This window comes from Camarhynchus parvulus, chromosome 2, assembly GCF_901933205.1.
Source record: "Camarhynchus parvulus chromosome 2, STF_HiC, whole genome shotgun sequence".
Classification (NCBI taxonomy): domain Eukaryota; kingdom Metazoa; phylum Chordata; class Aves; order Passeriformes; family Thraupidae; genus Camarhynchus; species Camarhynchus parvulus.
Window position 1 is genome coordinate 69,818,865 of NC_044572.1, and position 12,521 is coordinate 69,831,385.

At 42.2% G+C, this 12,521-nt stretch overlaps 1 protein-coding gene across 1 annotated transcript in view; it reads left to right on the forward strand.

Annotated features, from left to right (window-relative positions):
* The window catches only part of BCL2 (BCL2 apoptosis regulator), a 96,394-nt gene that overhangs the window by 78,943 nt on the left and 4,930 nt on the right, over nt 1–12,521 (forward strand). The window lies entirely within an intron of this gene.

Sequence of the window (12,521 nt, forward strand, 5' to 3'; positions counted from 1 at the left end):
CACCGCAGACTACTGCTGTGTCACAGCACAACCTTGAAGAGTCCCTTTGGCGCAGTGCCTGCGGTGACTTGGCTATTACATCCACCTAGGCTACGCTCAGCGTTGTAGCAGCCAATTGCAGTTAAAACCTGCTGGGACCATGGCTCAAGCATGATTAGCTGGCACAATGACAATCATGTATTTGTCTCCACTAACTTGGGCTCCATAGACAGGAATAAGCAATATACCATCAATGAAAGGCATAACTTGAGTATAGACAAATGCTTTATGGAAACTCTGTGAGGCAGCACCGAATGCCTGAAAGTGAATAGTGAAAAGAGAAGTGATGAAGGAAGTAAGGTTAAGCAGCCAGAGGAAGAAGGAATCACACAAGAAATGGCAGAAGAAACATGCACCAGAAGGAAAGTGACTACATGAACAAAGCATATGAAAAGCCCTCGATGTGTGAAAGGAATGCAAATCCAGAGGTGCAATTTTGGATTGAACATAGATGGCAAAATTAGACTGAGACCAACATACAAGGTCAAGTCGGTGTGAGAAGAGACTCACTGACCCTTTTATCGTTCTTACATGTGTAGAAGGGCCATTTGGATAGGACAAAAAACACTGGGCAAAAAAAAAAGCAAAGCAGCAGTGTATTTTTTTCCAATCAAAAGCCATCTATAACCTGTTCTTGAAAATGTCTTTTTTCTTCAAGCATAATACATGACAGTACATTATGGCATTAGTACATGATGGTATCACTGGTGACAGTAAGAAAACTGGCCTGTAATGAATCAATAGATTTGTTTCATCTTTAACTAATTTGAACCTTTAATCTTCTTGCTTGTATGAATTCTTCTTCCTTCAGGTCAAAGTATTAAATAGGCTCAATAAATAAATAAGGAAATAAATACCACAAACACCATGGGGAACATTGAAATTAAAGTTTTCTAATAGTCAAATCAACTTAATGCTGTGATTACCAGCTCAGTTCAGCTTTTTCCCTCACCCCCCTCCCCCCAACTCTATGGCTAAAGCTGTGGGAGTAAATAGCCTAAAAAAGGAAGGTGCTTTGGTTTTCTTTTAATTTCTTGATGCTTGTGTTGCTCTAGATGGAGGTTGAGGGTCTTTGTATTTTAACTGCTCTCACTATGGACATACAGGAACTTTTACAACACAGATATGAAAAATAGCCCAAAACATTGATCTGCATATTCTTCCCTATGTTTCATGCCTGGTTTGCACTCTACTGTGTGCTCCTGTTGCTGATGTATCTGACTTTTTTTATGGATGTAAGTTACACTGGTGTGAACCCTTCTGTAGACAAAATCTTGCTGATACAACTGTCTCCCACCAGCACAACATATTTCAGTTAATGAGTCAGAATACACTTTGATATCAGTATAAATGGTTCCTCCTGTGGGGAGGATTGCTTCTTTACTGTTAAAGGTATAGATAAGTACTGAACTTTTCTCTTCCCTTACTTGTTCTTAAATCAATCAAACCCATATCTATTATTTCTCATCCAGAAAAAATACACTTTTTTTTAATCACCTTTTTGACTGCTAGTCCCTGTCTGTGTTCTTGCTTCAATCCCATGGTCATCAGAAAAGGGTAAATCTAAAATCTTCTTGAAAGCAGAAGTTTTGTTTCAAGTAATGGTAACCGCAGGATCAAACACCTCCAGTCTCAAAAGAAAAAGAAACAAAACTGACTCAAAAGTTTGAAGCTAACAAATGGTTTGTAGCTGGCTGAGACACTTGTATTTAATATTGAGGAAGCAATGGCTTTCTGGTCTCCAGTGGAGCATCTCCTAACCAGACAGACAGGCATACAACAAAATGAAGTCTTAATGCTGAGAACTTCTTGAGAACACTACAATAACATTCTGACAGGCTGGGCTCCCTTGGCTCATGCACTCACTGCAATTTGAATGTCTCTTTCAGTTTAGCACGGTGCTTGGCAAATTTCCCAACCTTACATTATCTGGGAAAGGAAGACAGGAGAAGCTGGTACATTCAGCAAATCTTTGAAGAAGCTTCTTTGCAGCTTGCTCGTAGCAAAAGTGTGGGCTGAAAAAGAGTGTAGAAGTGTCAGGACTGCAGCTTTAGCTAGCTTGAAAAGGGTTTATCTGACTTGCATCCAGGCATCAAGATGCTCAGATACCACAGCAATGTGTGTGGTATAAGAACCTAGATAGAAGATGATTAGATAGCAAATCAGACAGAATTTTGCATGTGATTTCCTGGGTTTGTCTAAACTTATAGCAGCAACAGTTAATTATAGGAGGTTATGAAGGCAGCTTCTGGGTGGGTTTATGACACTTATACATTGGATTCTAGCCATAAAGAGCCAGCTGAGAGTTACCACTGTGGCAGGAAGCCCCTGTTGATGTGAAACTGATGGAAACCATCTTTGGGCCTTCCCACTTCAGGCTAGGAGCAGCAGATACTGGTGATGGAAGATCTTAGGGGGAGAAGAAGCCTTTTGGCAGCAATGGCAGAGCTCCAAGGAAAAGAGCATCGAGATGTACAAGGGACATCACCCGAAGAGGGACAGAAGCGGGAGGTGGTTGCACACAGGAGTTACTTGTGGTCATCCTCTAGATGATTGCTGTACCTCTTTCCAGATCTAGTGCCTCTCTTTCCACCACACATGAATTCCTCAGCTCTTGTAATCACTTCCTCTGGCTCTTAAGCAAGGGCAGCTCTTTAATTGCAGATTAATGTGTTAATGAAATTCTTGAGGCTACATTGAAGTGACTGGGCAGGAGAGACGGGGCTCTCAGCAGCAGCTGCTGGCACAGGAGTCACAGCTCACGCTGCTCTACAGGGAAGGCAATGCCGTAAGCAGGAGCAGGATCCATCATTTTTTCTCCGGTAGTGCCTCAGGGCACATCTACAGGGCAGCGCTGCACAGGGATTCTGGATCTGCCTCTGAGCAATGGTTGTGCTAGTTTCACAGCAGGAATATTCAGTCTGCCTGGAGTGCTATTCTAATACATCCTCAGTGTTTGCACCCCAATCCCTGACCTGGAGGTAGCTTGATGAGTGCAAGGCGAGCTCTCTCTTCCCCTGTGTATAACTGCGCTCTGCCGTGTGCTCCCACCTGCTCTTAGAAATATTAAAAAAATAAATTATGACATTTATGAAGGACTTTATGTAAATTTTGATCTGTGGTTTCTGATCTGTGGGGTCTTATTTATTTTAGAAATTGGGAAAGCTTTCAAGGCCGATGTCATAGGTGATGCTTTTTTGTTTCCTTGGCCGACAGTCTTGATTTTGTTTAATCCTTTTCCTTTGAGTATCTGAAATTTTGCATGAAATTTCTACTGACTTGCAAATGCCAACACATAGAGTAATTACCAATCTTTCCTGCCTAAGTTAACAGCATTCTCCTTCCTTGTGCTCTTAGTTCAAGGTCACAATGATAGAATTTAATCCTTCATGAATTTTCATCCGACTTGCTGTCCACAAAAATTGTTGATTAAAAGATCAAATTTCCATTGGCATTCTCCCTTTCAAAGGATGTCAACAGGAAATATAAATGTGCAGCCCTTTGTGAATGATCTGCAAGGACATGCAGGCTTATGGAAAAAAAAAAGCAGCAGTTAGCTAAATCCTTTAGTTTCTGTTTTGAATGACTGGCCATAGGAATGCAGGCTAAGCTGTATTTCAGCTGTTCACAAGGATGTGTATGTGTAACTTGTTGATAGTGGTTGGTACATCAGGCTCCAGTGACAGCTACGTGACCACTCCGATGATCACTGTCCTGTAGCAGAACCAGCCCCTGCCTCCCCTGAAGAACACCAGGCATGAAAGAAAACAAAGAGGGATCTGTTTATTCAGAGGACTGGCACTCGTACCTCCTGCTTTTTACTGAGAAAAGAGAGATCCTAGGTCATTTCAGCTCTCACTCTATTTTCCCAGTAACCATTAGGTTGTAAGGAACTGCATGACTTGCTCCAGCAGTTGATGTGAATTTCTGATACCTGGGAGAGCTGAGACTGTTGCCATACAAGGCCTGTGGGGAATCTGATTGATAGGAGCAAAACTCAACACCCAGAACACCAGCTTACTTCATTGGGAGCTACCCAGTACCAACAAAAAGAGAGGAAAGCCCACCACAGTCTTAAAGCTTCAGCATTATGTTTTTAAAATCTTACCAGTGTCCAAGGTATATGTCTTTCACAGTAAAAATTACTTGGAGTGTGCTGTGAATGCACAGACACAGATCAGTGCTGAACATCTGGTTAAAATAAATTACAGTCTTATTTTGCAAATAAAAATTCCTAGGGTCTACATGACAAAGTCTGGCCAGCACAACTATCTCATGGGGAAAAAATCACATCCCTAGCCTACAAAGATAGCTATTTTGGCATGATTCCCTTCCCCACTATGTAGACTTACGTAGACTTAGACCAGAGAGGAGTCCTTTTGCCAATGTAACTCACATTGTTTGGGAGGTACTTCAACCATGCTGGCAGAATGCTGCAGCTGGTATAAGCCATGTTTCCATCAAGGAATATGGCCAGAACAGTGACACCAGCAAAGCCCCTGAAGTACTTAAAGAATAGCATTTTTTCTCCTGCTACCACTGTCCAATATTTTTCAGTTTTAGAGCTTTCTGCTAAAAGGAAATATGCAGAATTTGTGCCCTTTCTTATATCATCAAGACATTATTTCTTGTTACAGAAGAATTAAAGTATAGATATGGATAGGAGGTGTTTTGCTTTCCAACATCCTGGTGGTACTTTGAATAGGAGAAGATCCCAGTTCTCCTGCAGGATGCTTGTTGTATGTTTTGGTGTTGGTTTTGGAGGTCGAGAGGTTTGCCTTTTATTAGGTCTTCATATTTTGGTTTTGTTGGGTGGCATTTAAATAAATCTATTGGTCATAGTTAATGAATTACAACTGTGTATGCAAATGAATTTGAGCTGTTTTGAATAGCAAAACAAAGTCCTTTGCTCTGTGACTTGGCTTGTATTCTTACACTCTTACTGGTACTTTTTTTTCAAGTGGTCCTTGTTAGCTCTTACCTCATAACATTTACCAAAGGACTTTCTGGATGAACCCAAAAATTGAAAATTTACCAACCCACTTTAACCTACAAGCCCCCCCATCTATAAGGCAAGCAACACATAAAGCTGTCTTGGCTTAAAATTTCAGCTTTTTTGACAACAGTTTTCACCTGTCTCACTTAGTTCTTTTTGTTCAAATTTCTAATTGCCTCTATGCAGACTCTGCTCATTCCTTTCCCTGTTCCTTCAACCTTAGTTTCTCTACCAGAGAAATGTTTTTGTGCAAGTGGTGAAAAGGACAGAAAGGACTAAAAGTGGGGTGGGGGAAGGCACCCATTTAAAAACAATCTCTTCTGAGCAGAGAACTTCCCCTTATTTTAATTTCCCATTATCACTTAGCTGGGAATTGATGAGAACATGGAGCGAGACACCAAGAGGCCCCATTCTCACATGCACCACATTGGAAGGGGAGAATTTTCAGCGTTCTATCAGACTGCCAGGACCTGTCTGCCTCCCACAGCTCCTGGTGGGAGGCCTGACTTAGGAAATGGCAAAAGACAGAAATGACCAAAAAATGCTGCCTCTTCTCTGCCTCAAATAAGGCTTTTTCAGGTGAGCAGAAATGGTCTGAGCTGCTAATGAGATGTAGGCTGCCAAAGAAAACACATGGGCAAATCCGTATTTTCCAGGTGGCTGGTGGTAGAAATGTAACTGTCCATTGAAGTCTACAGCACGGCCTTTTTTTGCACTTACTCATTAAACTATGGATTTATCGTGAGGTTACTTTAGCGTAATGTTAGCTGTGCTGTCTCACTGGCCCTGTAAATCAGTTGCTTGTCACACGATTTATGAAAAAAACAAGTGCCTGCCTCAAGTCACATGAGGATTGGGTGGCACTTCTGCATGGCCTCTTGCTGCTGGAGCACCATGGAGCACCATGGAGCAGCCAGACCACCACTCCAGCTCTGTGCTACTCTTGCTCAATGCTGAGCACGAGTTTATCAAGCCGAAGGAGTTTGGATCAGAACTGGGTGTTGAAACAACAAACATGAGATGGAGCATATCCCTGAGGGATGTTAAAACAGGCAGCAGAAAAACGCATGACTGGTCCCTTGTGGTGCAGTCGATGGGACAACCTGCTCAGACCAGTCGGATTTCACCCATCTGGTTCACACGTGCACTCAGCCTTTTCTGGCCAAGGCCACCCTGAGCCAGGTCCCTCCCCAGGCTGACAGCTTTGCCACCTTGCTGTCCTCTCTCTGCCTCTGCTCATACCTGTGCCTTGAGCCCAGCACCACTGGATGTGCTTGTTAAATGAAAGCCTTGGTGGCCTGGAGGACAGACACAGTGCCACAGCCCCCTGAGCACTTGTACAAGCAGCTACTTTCGTTTCCCATTTCCCAGGCGGTTATGTGATTTAACTCTTCTGTGGCAGCCCAAGAGCAGCCTGGGCAGCTCGAGCAGGCAGGGAATGTAATGGGGGATGTGTTCACATTTCCCTCTGCTGTCAGTGCAGCACCCACTGTAGACAAATCTTCAGAGCTGTGCTTTTAAATTAGCTGGGCTATTTGCAGGATAAGGGCACTCATAGCAAAAGCCAGTTACAAACAAGACAGAGAATTTAAGTAAGATTTAGGGAAAAACAGGCCTGCATTGACATTCAAGTCCATTTTGTCCTTATTTTTTTTTTAAGCCATTCTGAAGAATTGACAAGGGTCTTAATGCATCCAGCCTCTTTTCGGAGGATGCAGGTTAGAGCGACGTTACAGCATGAGATGAGTCTCCCCAGCAGCTCTGTGACACTTGCTCTGTCCTTCAAAGGGATTCACAAATTCACAAATGGATGTCACTAAATGTACTGTTGCATGGCAATGTAAACTCTTTAGAATGGGTTTGATAATTTGGAGAAGAATATGGCCCACCAATGACTTGGTTTTAGTGCAACTGAGATTCATGTGTAGGGACACATCTGTTTTCTAGGTAGAACAGTCTCTAGCACTCTATTTAAGTAAGACCCTTTCATAAAATTAAATAAAGCAGCAAATTATTTGAGTAGGACTATCTACCTACTAAAGATCTCAAATTTGTGAAGGATCAAATAGAGCAGCTTTGACTGTATTGTTTGAACACAGTATTTTGTCCAGAAGGCCTTCTTGCTTTCTTTTTCTCATAATTGCTAATAGTGCTCCCTCAGAAGTGGCACCCATCAAATACCACCAGCTAGCTGCTGCAGTGACATTACAGCTGTTTTCCTAATGCCAGCAATACCTCATTTTATAGTGTGGGCCTTTCCAGGAATAAGAGAACGAGGCAGCCTCCGTTAGGTCTGGGCTTTTGCATATTGCAGAACCACGTCTAAATGAATTAAATAGAGATGCCAAGACTAAATTACTGAAACAGTTCTCATGCTGACTTGGTTTGACAAGAATGTGGCCCAGTCTGAACAGCGGATGGAGTTCCATCCAAGCTGAGTGATCAACACCTTACAAATCCTGTGTTTAAAGATGTGGCTTGACTATTCCTCAAAGCCTGGATTTACCCTTCATCTCTCAGGGGTCTGGAGAAAACCTACCTGCCAGCAGGGTCACTCTTTAGGAGCACAGACAGGAGGACTAGTCATCACCATTACTGTAACTAGTCACATTTATATATTTCTAAGCCTATGCATCACTTTTCATGAGCAAACCTAACCACAGTCAGGCTTTGCTCCTTAGATGTCTCCATCTGACTGACATGTTTAGTCAGTCATGCAAATACTATTTCCACTAATGCCAGTTCACAGAGCCTTACAGTGAGAGCCCCAAAATCATAGGTTCACTGATGCAGGAATTTACACAAATAGATAGTAAGGACAAGGGACAAAGAAGTTAGGCAAGACTACTGTGATGAAAACTAGTTTTGTTCAAAGTCAGAAACCTCAGACAACACTGGAGAAACAAAATAGAAAAGTGTATGCAGCCAGCATCTAATACATCAGCTGTAGACCTAAGACCATGTCGGGCCTTGCAGAAACAGAGAATTCAGAACAGGATCAAAGAATCATAGCAGGTTGGACAAGACCTCTAACATCATCAAGTCCAACCATTAATCTAGCACTGCTGTGTTCACCACTGAACCGTGTCTCCAAAACAGACCCAATTCCTACCACGAGCAAAGGTGAATTGGGAAAGAAAAAAACCCAGATGGAAATTGGTTCAGGGGTTCACATGCCAAAGCCACTCCCCAGGCAGGTTCTTTTTCCATGATCAGCAGGGTTTGTGTGGTGACACCTTCTTTTCCTTCCCATTATAATTTGTTAATGTGCACCTGGCAGGACTACCATCATGTCGGCACTCCCAGGTGTAAAAGGATATCGGCCTCTCTGAAGATACGGGCCTTGTGAAACACCACACCTCAGCACAGCACAGCACAGCCAGGGGCTGAGCTGCCCTTATTTGTACTCACTACTTAGGCTTGCATGAAAGACTCATAGTCTTTGGGAAAAGAACAGCTACACATTTGTCTACTTTTTGTGTTCCAAGAACTTTTCTTGTTAGCTGCAAGATGACATTTTAATGAGGTTTCACAGCATAGAAAACATGGGACGATTTAACCAGCTCTATCCACCCCCTCCCTCCCTCCCTCCCCAAACTCTTTCTGAAATGAGTTACCATGCGGGAACAAAAGCTTTTATGAGAATTTATGTCATTCGTGTGGAGGCAGGGGTGAGGTAAAAGTCATTCAGCTGCCAAACCTTGGCATCATAGTGTGTGCCATTCCCTCTCCTGCCCCGTAGTGGGTGGCAAAGTGGCCTTGTTCAGACCTGTGCAAGTTTCTTCAAAAGCTGGGGGCTAGTGAATGTTTGTTTGTTTGTTTGTTTTGGAGTCACAGAGAGGGCAGCGTAAAATAGCTGCGAGGCAATTCCCGTACAGTAAAATGGAAGTCTCTCTGGCTCTTCATTCAATACAATGTGGCTCAAGAGGATATCCTGCCAAACCAATGATAACGAGGGAAATAAAGTCACTTCCTCACCAGCTGTTTGATTCAGGTAGAAAAAGGAAGCGTTTACTTCCTCATGTTCGCTCTCCCTGCCACCCCCTCGGTCAGAAATGCCAGGCAGAAATGCAGAAATTGCCTTCTCCCTCCACATTTTTGGTGAGGAGCTGTCAGATCCATAATGCTGGTCTGGACTGAGCCTGTGGGCAGCACATCCTCCTCTGTGGCCGAGGAGCTGTGCCTTGCCTCTCGGGCCGGGATGCAAGCTGAGCTGTGGAAGGACCGAGGCTGAACAAAATTGGCTCGTTCCACAAGCAAAGAATGCCCGTGTAATTAATGACATTTGTTTCTTGGACCAGAGGTGCCGAATTTGGGCCAGTAGAAGAGCGGGATAGTGTGATCTCTTTGTTTTGAGACTGCCCTGACTCAGTGCACTATTACACTTCCTAATCCTCCCAGACTGATGAACTTCACTTCTGTCCTGGGCTCCCTGCAAATCCCTGGAATTCTGACCAGGAACATGCTCTGTCCTCCCTACGTATAGTCCAATGGGCAAGAAGGCAGTGAGGGGTGCCCTTGGGGCAATCCTTATGGCTTCCAGTCAAAGTAGGCAAGGTGAAGCAGGCATCTCAGGGGCTTTGGTGCCTAAGAGGAGCTCAAGCAGAGCATCTTTCCCTTCTCCACCGCCACCTTTCTTGCTTCACAGAAATGGTCATCACAAATTTGCACAGTAAATCAGCAACAGACTGATTTGACTTAATAAAAGCTTCTTAAGAAATGGCTTTTTAAAAAGTTACAGAACTGAATGAAGAGTTCTTTTCCATATAATTTTTAACAGCCCTGATATAATTTTACATCCAGGATATAACTTCCCATTAAATTTTGAAAGTCTTAAAAGCAAGGTCTGCAACGATTTTCTTTCCAATTGTGTAAAACTTCCAGAAAGGTTGACCAAGCCAGAACTTGCCTCAGTCTATTTGCCAAGGGGACCCTTGCTTTCATTATAAGGAGTGCTTTTCAAAGGACATCAAGTGTTTCAAACAATTTTCCAAATCTTATTTATTTTAGCTGAGATTCTTTTATTTTAAACAGAGCAGTTTAGGTGACAAAAATCCAGTGACAAATACATGGGTTTATAGAAGACAAAACCTTGTGAAAGGTTAAAATTCTGTTTAGGGTTCTCTTTGTGCTAAAATAGTTTTCAGCAATGGGTCATACTTCCCTCCTCCCACCCCCCTTGTTTTAGTACATAAAATGGACATGTGTTTATTTAAAACAGGTTTGAAACTTAAACAAATAGTGACAGGCTGTTCAAACAAGCTTCGGAAATAGGCCTAATCAGAATGTTTGAGAAGGGGAGGGGGAACGATCATAAAGAGCTACTTGTAATATATAGTGCAGACACCATTAGGTTGGGTTCATGTTATTGTTGTAATAATCTCAGACAAAAAGTACTGCATGCTGCACATTTTTTGTTAACATTCCTCTTTTGAGCCATAGGTTGTGCCATATTTTTGTTTGGTGTCCAAGTTTTACTGTTCTCCTCTGTCCATCTCCATACCCAGTACCAGAAGCTCTATGGAATCATTGGAAATGGTCTCACAGAAAAACTGGGAGGAATGTTCCTGAACTGGGATAGAAGGGAAACACAAAATACACTCATTTTGATACTGATACTGTGTATGCATACACTGTCATGAATATACAGAAGTGAGACCTTCCCCACAGAAAGAAACCATGAAAACCTTAACATTTAAATGTTTTCACATGACTTGCGTTTCCATGAGTTTTTTTTTTCATTTCCTCTCTTTTCGACCCATAACAATATCACCAAGTGTGAACTTTACCCTTGTTGTATTTTTATAAGGCCAATCTTGAACCCCCTATACAGGGAAGGCTCCTGTGGAAGTCACTGAGCCTGTACTGGCCACAACAGGATTTAGCCCAGTCTGTAACATTTTAGGATATTGTGTTACTTCATAGCCTTAAGGAGAAATAAAAGCAGCCTTCCAAAGTGCTGCACAGCAAACTGTGTGTGCTTTTTCAGCTCTGCAACAACACAGCAGAATATTAAGGCCAGAGTTTGCAAATGTCTATGTCAAAAAACAGGCAGCTAAGCAAAAGTTGCCAATTTCTCTCTGAAATAAAGAGTTTGTATTAAAACATTCCATCCTCCCCACAAAAGGTTAAGCTGCTTTCACTTAAGAATATACCTTTGGAAACCCAAGTTGGAAAATGATTGCCTAGAGGAACAAGCATTGAGAAATAGCAAGAGGCAGACGTGTTTTCACGTCACTCGCTTAGCCAGAGCCTGTGGCTGTTCTGCTATCAAGCCTTACCTACTTACATCCACTCTGACCTATAACATGCACCAATATTACTTAATGCAATAACACATTTTGGAAGCAAATATCTATTATTTATTTGAATCTCACTCAGCATCTAGTGAATAGAAGTCAAAATATTAAAAATCCTTACACGCCCTCTCGTGGTAAAGCCACAAACGCACCTCTTCTGACAATAACTGGAGATGCCTGATGAGAGAAGCTAATTTTACTACAGAATTTGATTGTCATTAACTCGGTTGGAAGGTTTACATCAATAATGGACACCTTTCTCTCCTCAGTTCCTGCTGTAAACTATAACAATATATGCATTATTAGAAGACAGGTATGCATTATTAGAAGACAGGTTAACTCCTAGCATAACATTGCAAAACAGCTAAAGACACTATAATAGAGAATGTGATCTTCTACCAAAAATGGGAAGTCTAGGGTAATAAAAGTAGAGACAGAAACTGTCACATTAGATCGCTGCTTCGTGGGCTTATTGCAATAGCTTGGGAGCAGACCTTAATTGGCAGCACAGTAAAAGAGTTTCCATAAATGATGCTATCAGTTTTGTCACATTTTTAAAGTCATTCAGCTTGGCTATTTACTGCTTTCGTGCCGTAGAGTATGGTTTATCTGTCTCTGAGGAATGCGCTGAAGCGTCATGCTCATTAGGAATTGCAGCCTGAAAGAAAGGCATTACGTGCAGAGTATCACCAATCCAGTCCCAGTCAAATCCCACTGTATTTATGAGTCACAAAAACTTTATCTTTGCTTCTTAAACAGCCTTTCCATTTGGTGCCTACGTGCACGACCAGATTTTCCTAGAGCACTGGACCATGGCATCACCCTTTTTGGTGACAATTTTTGAAAGATTATCATAGGTGTAACACAACCCTAACACCTTCAGTTCATATGGAAGAAACATCTGTGGCTACTACACAAAGTCTTCTGAGCCCATTCCCAAGGAACCAAACAAATTCTGCCTTATTTTCAATGAAGCTGACCTGTAATACAGATGCTCCTTATCCAGTGGAAATGAAAAGATTTGGAGAATGAAGGTTCATCTACTTCCTTTGTGTGTGTTTGTATAGACAACATTTAGGACCAAAATAGTGGTAACTTATATTTTACAATGCTGCTTCTCTCTTTTCTATGATACTAGGCGTGCCTAAAGCAGAACTCACAACCATAAGTAATTTCAGCAATATTTA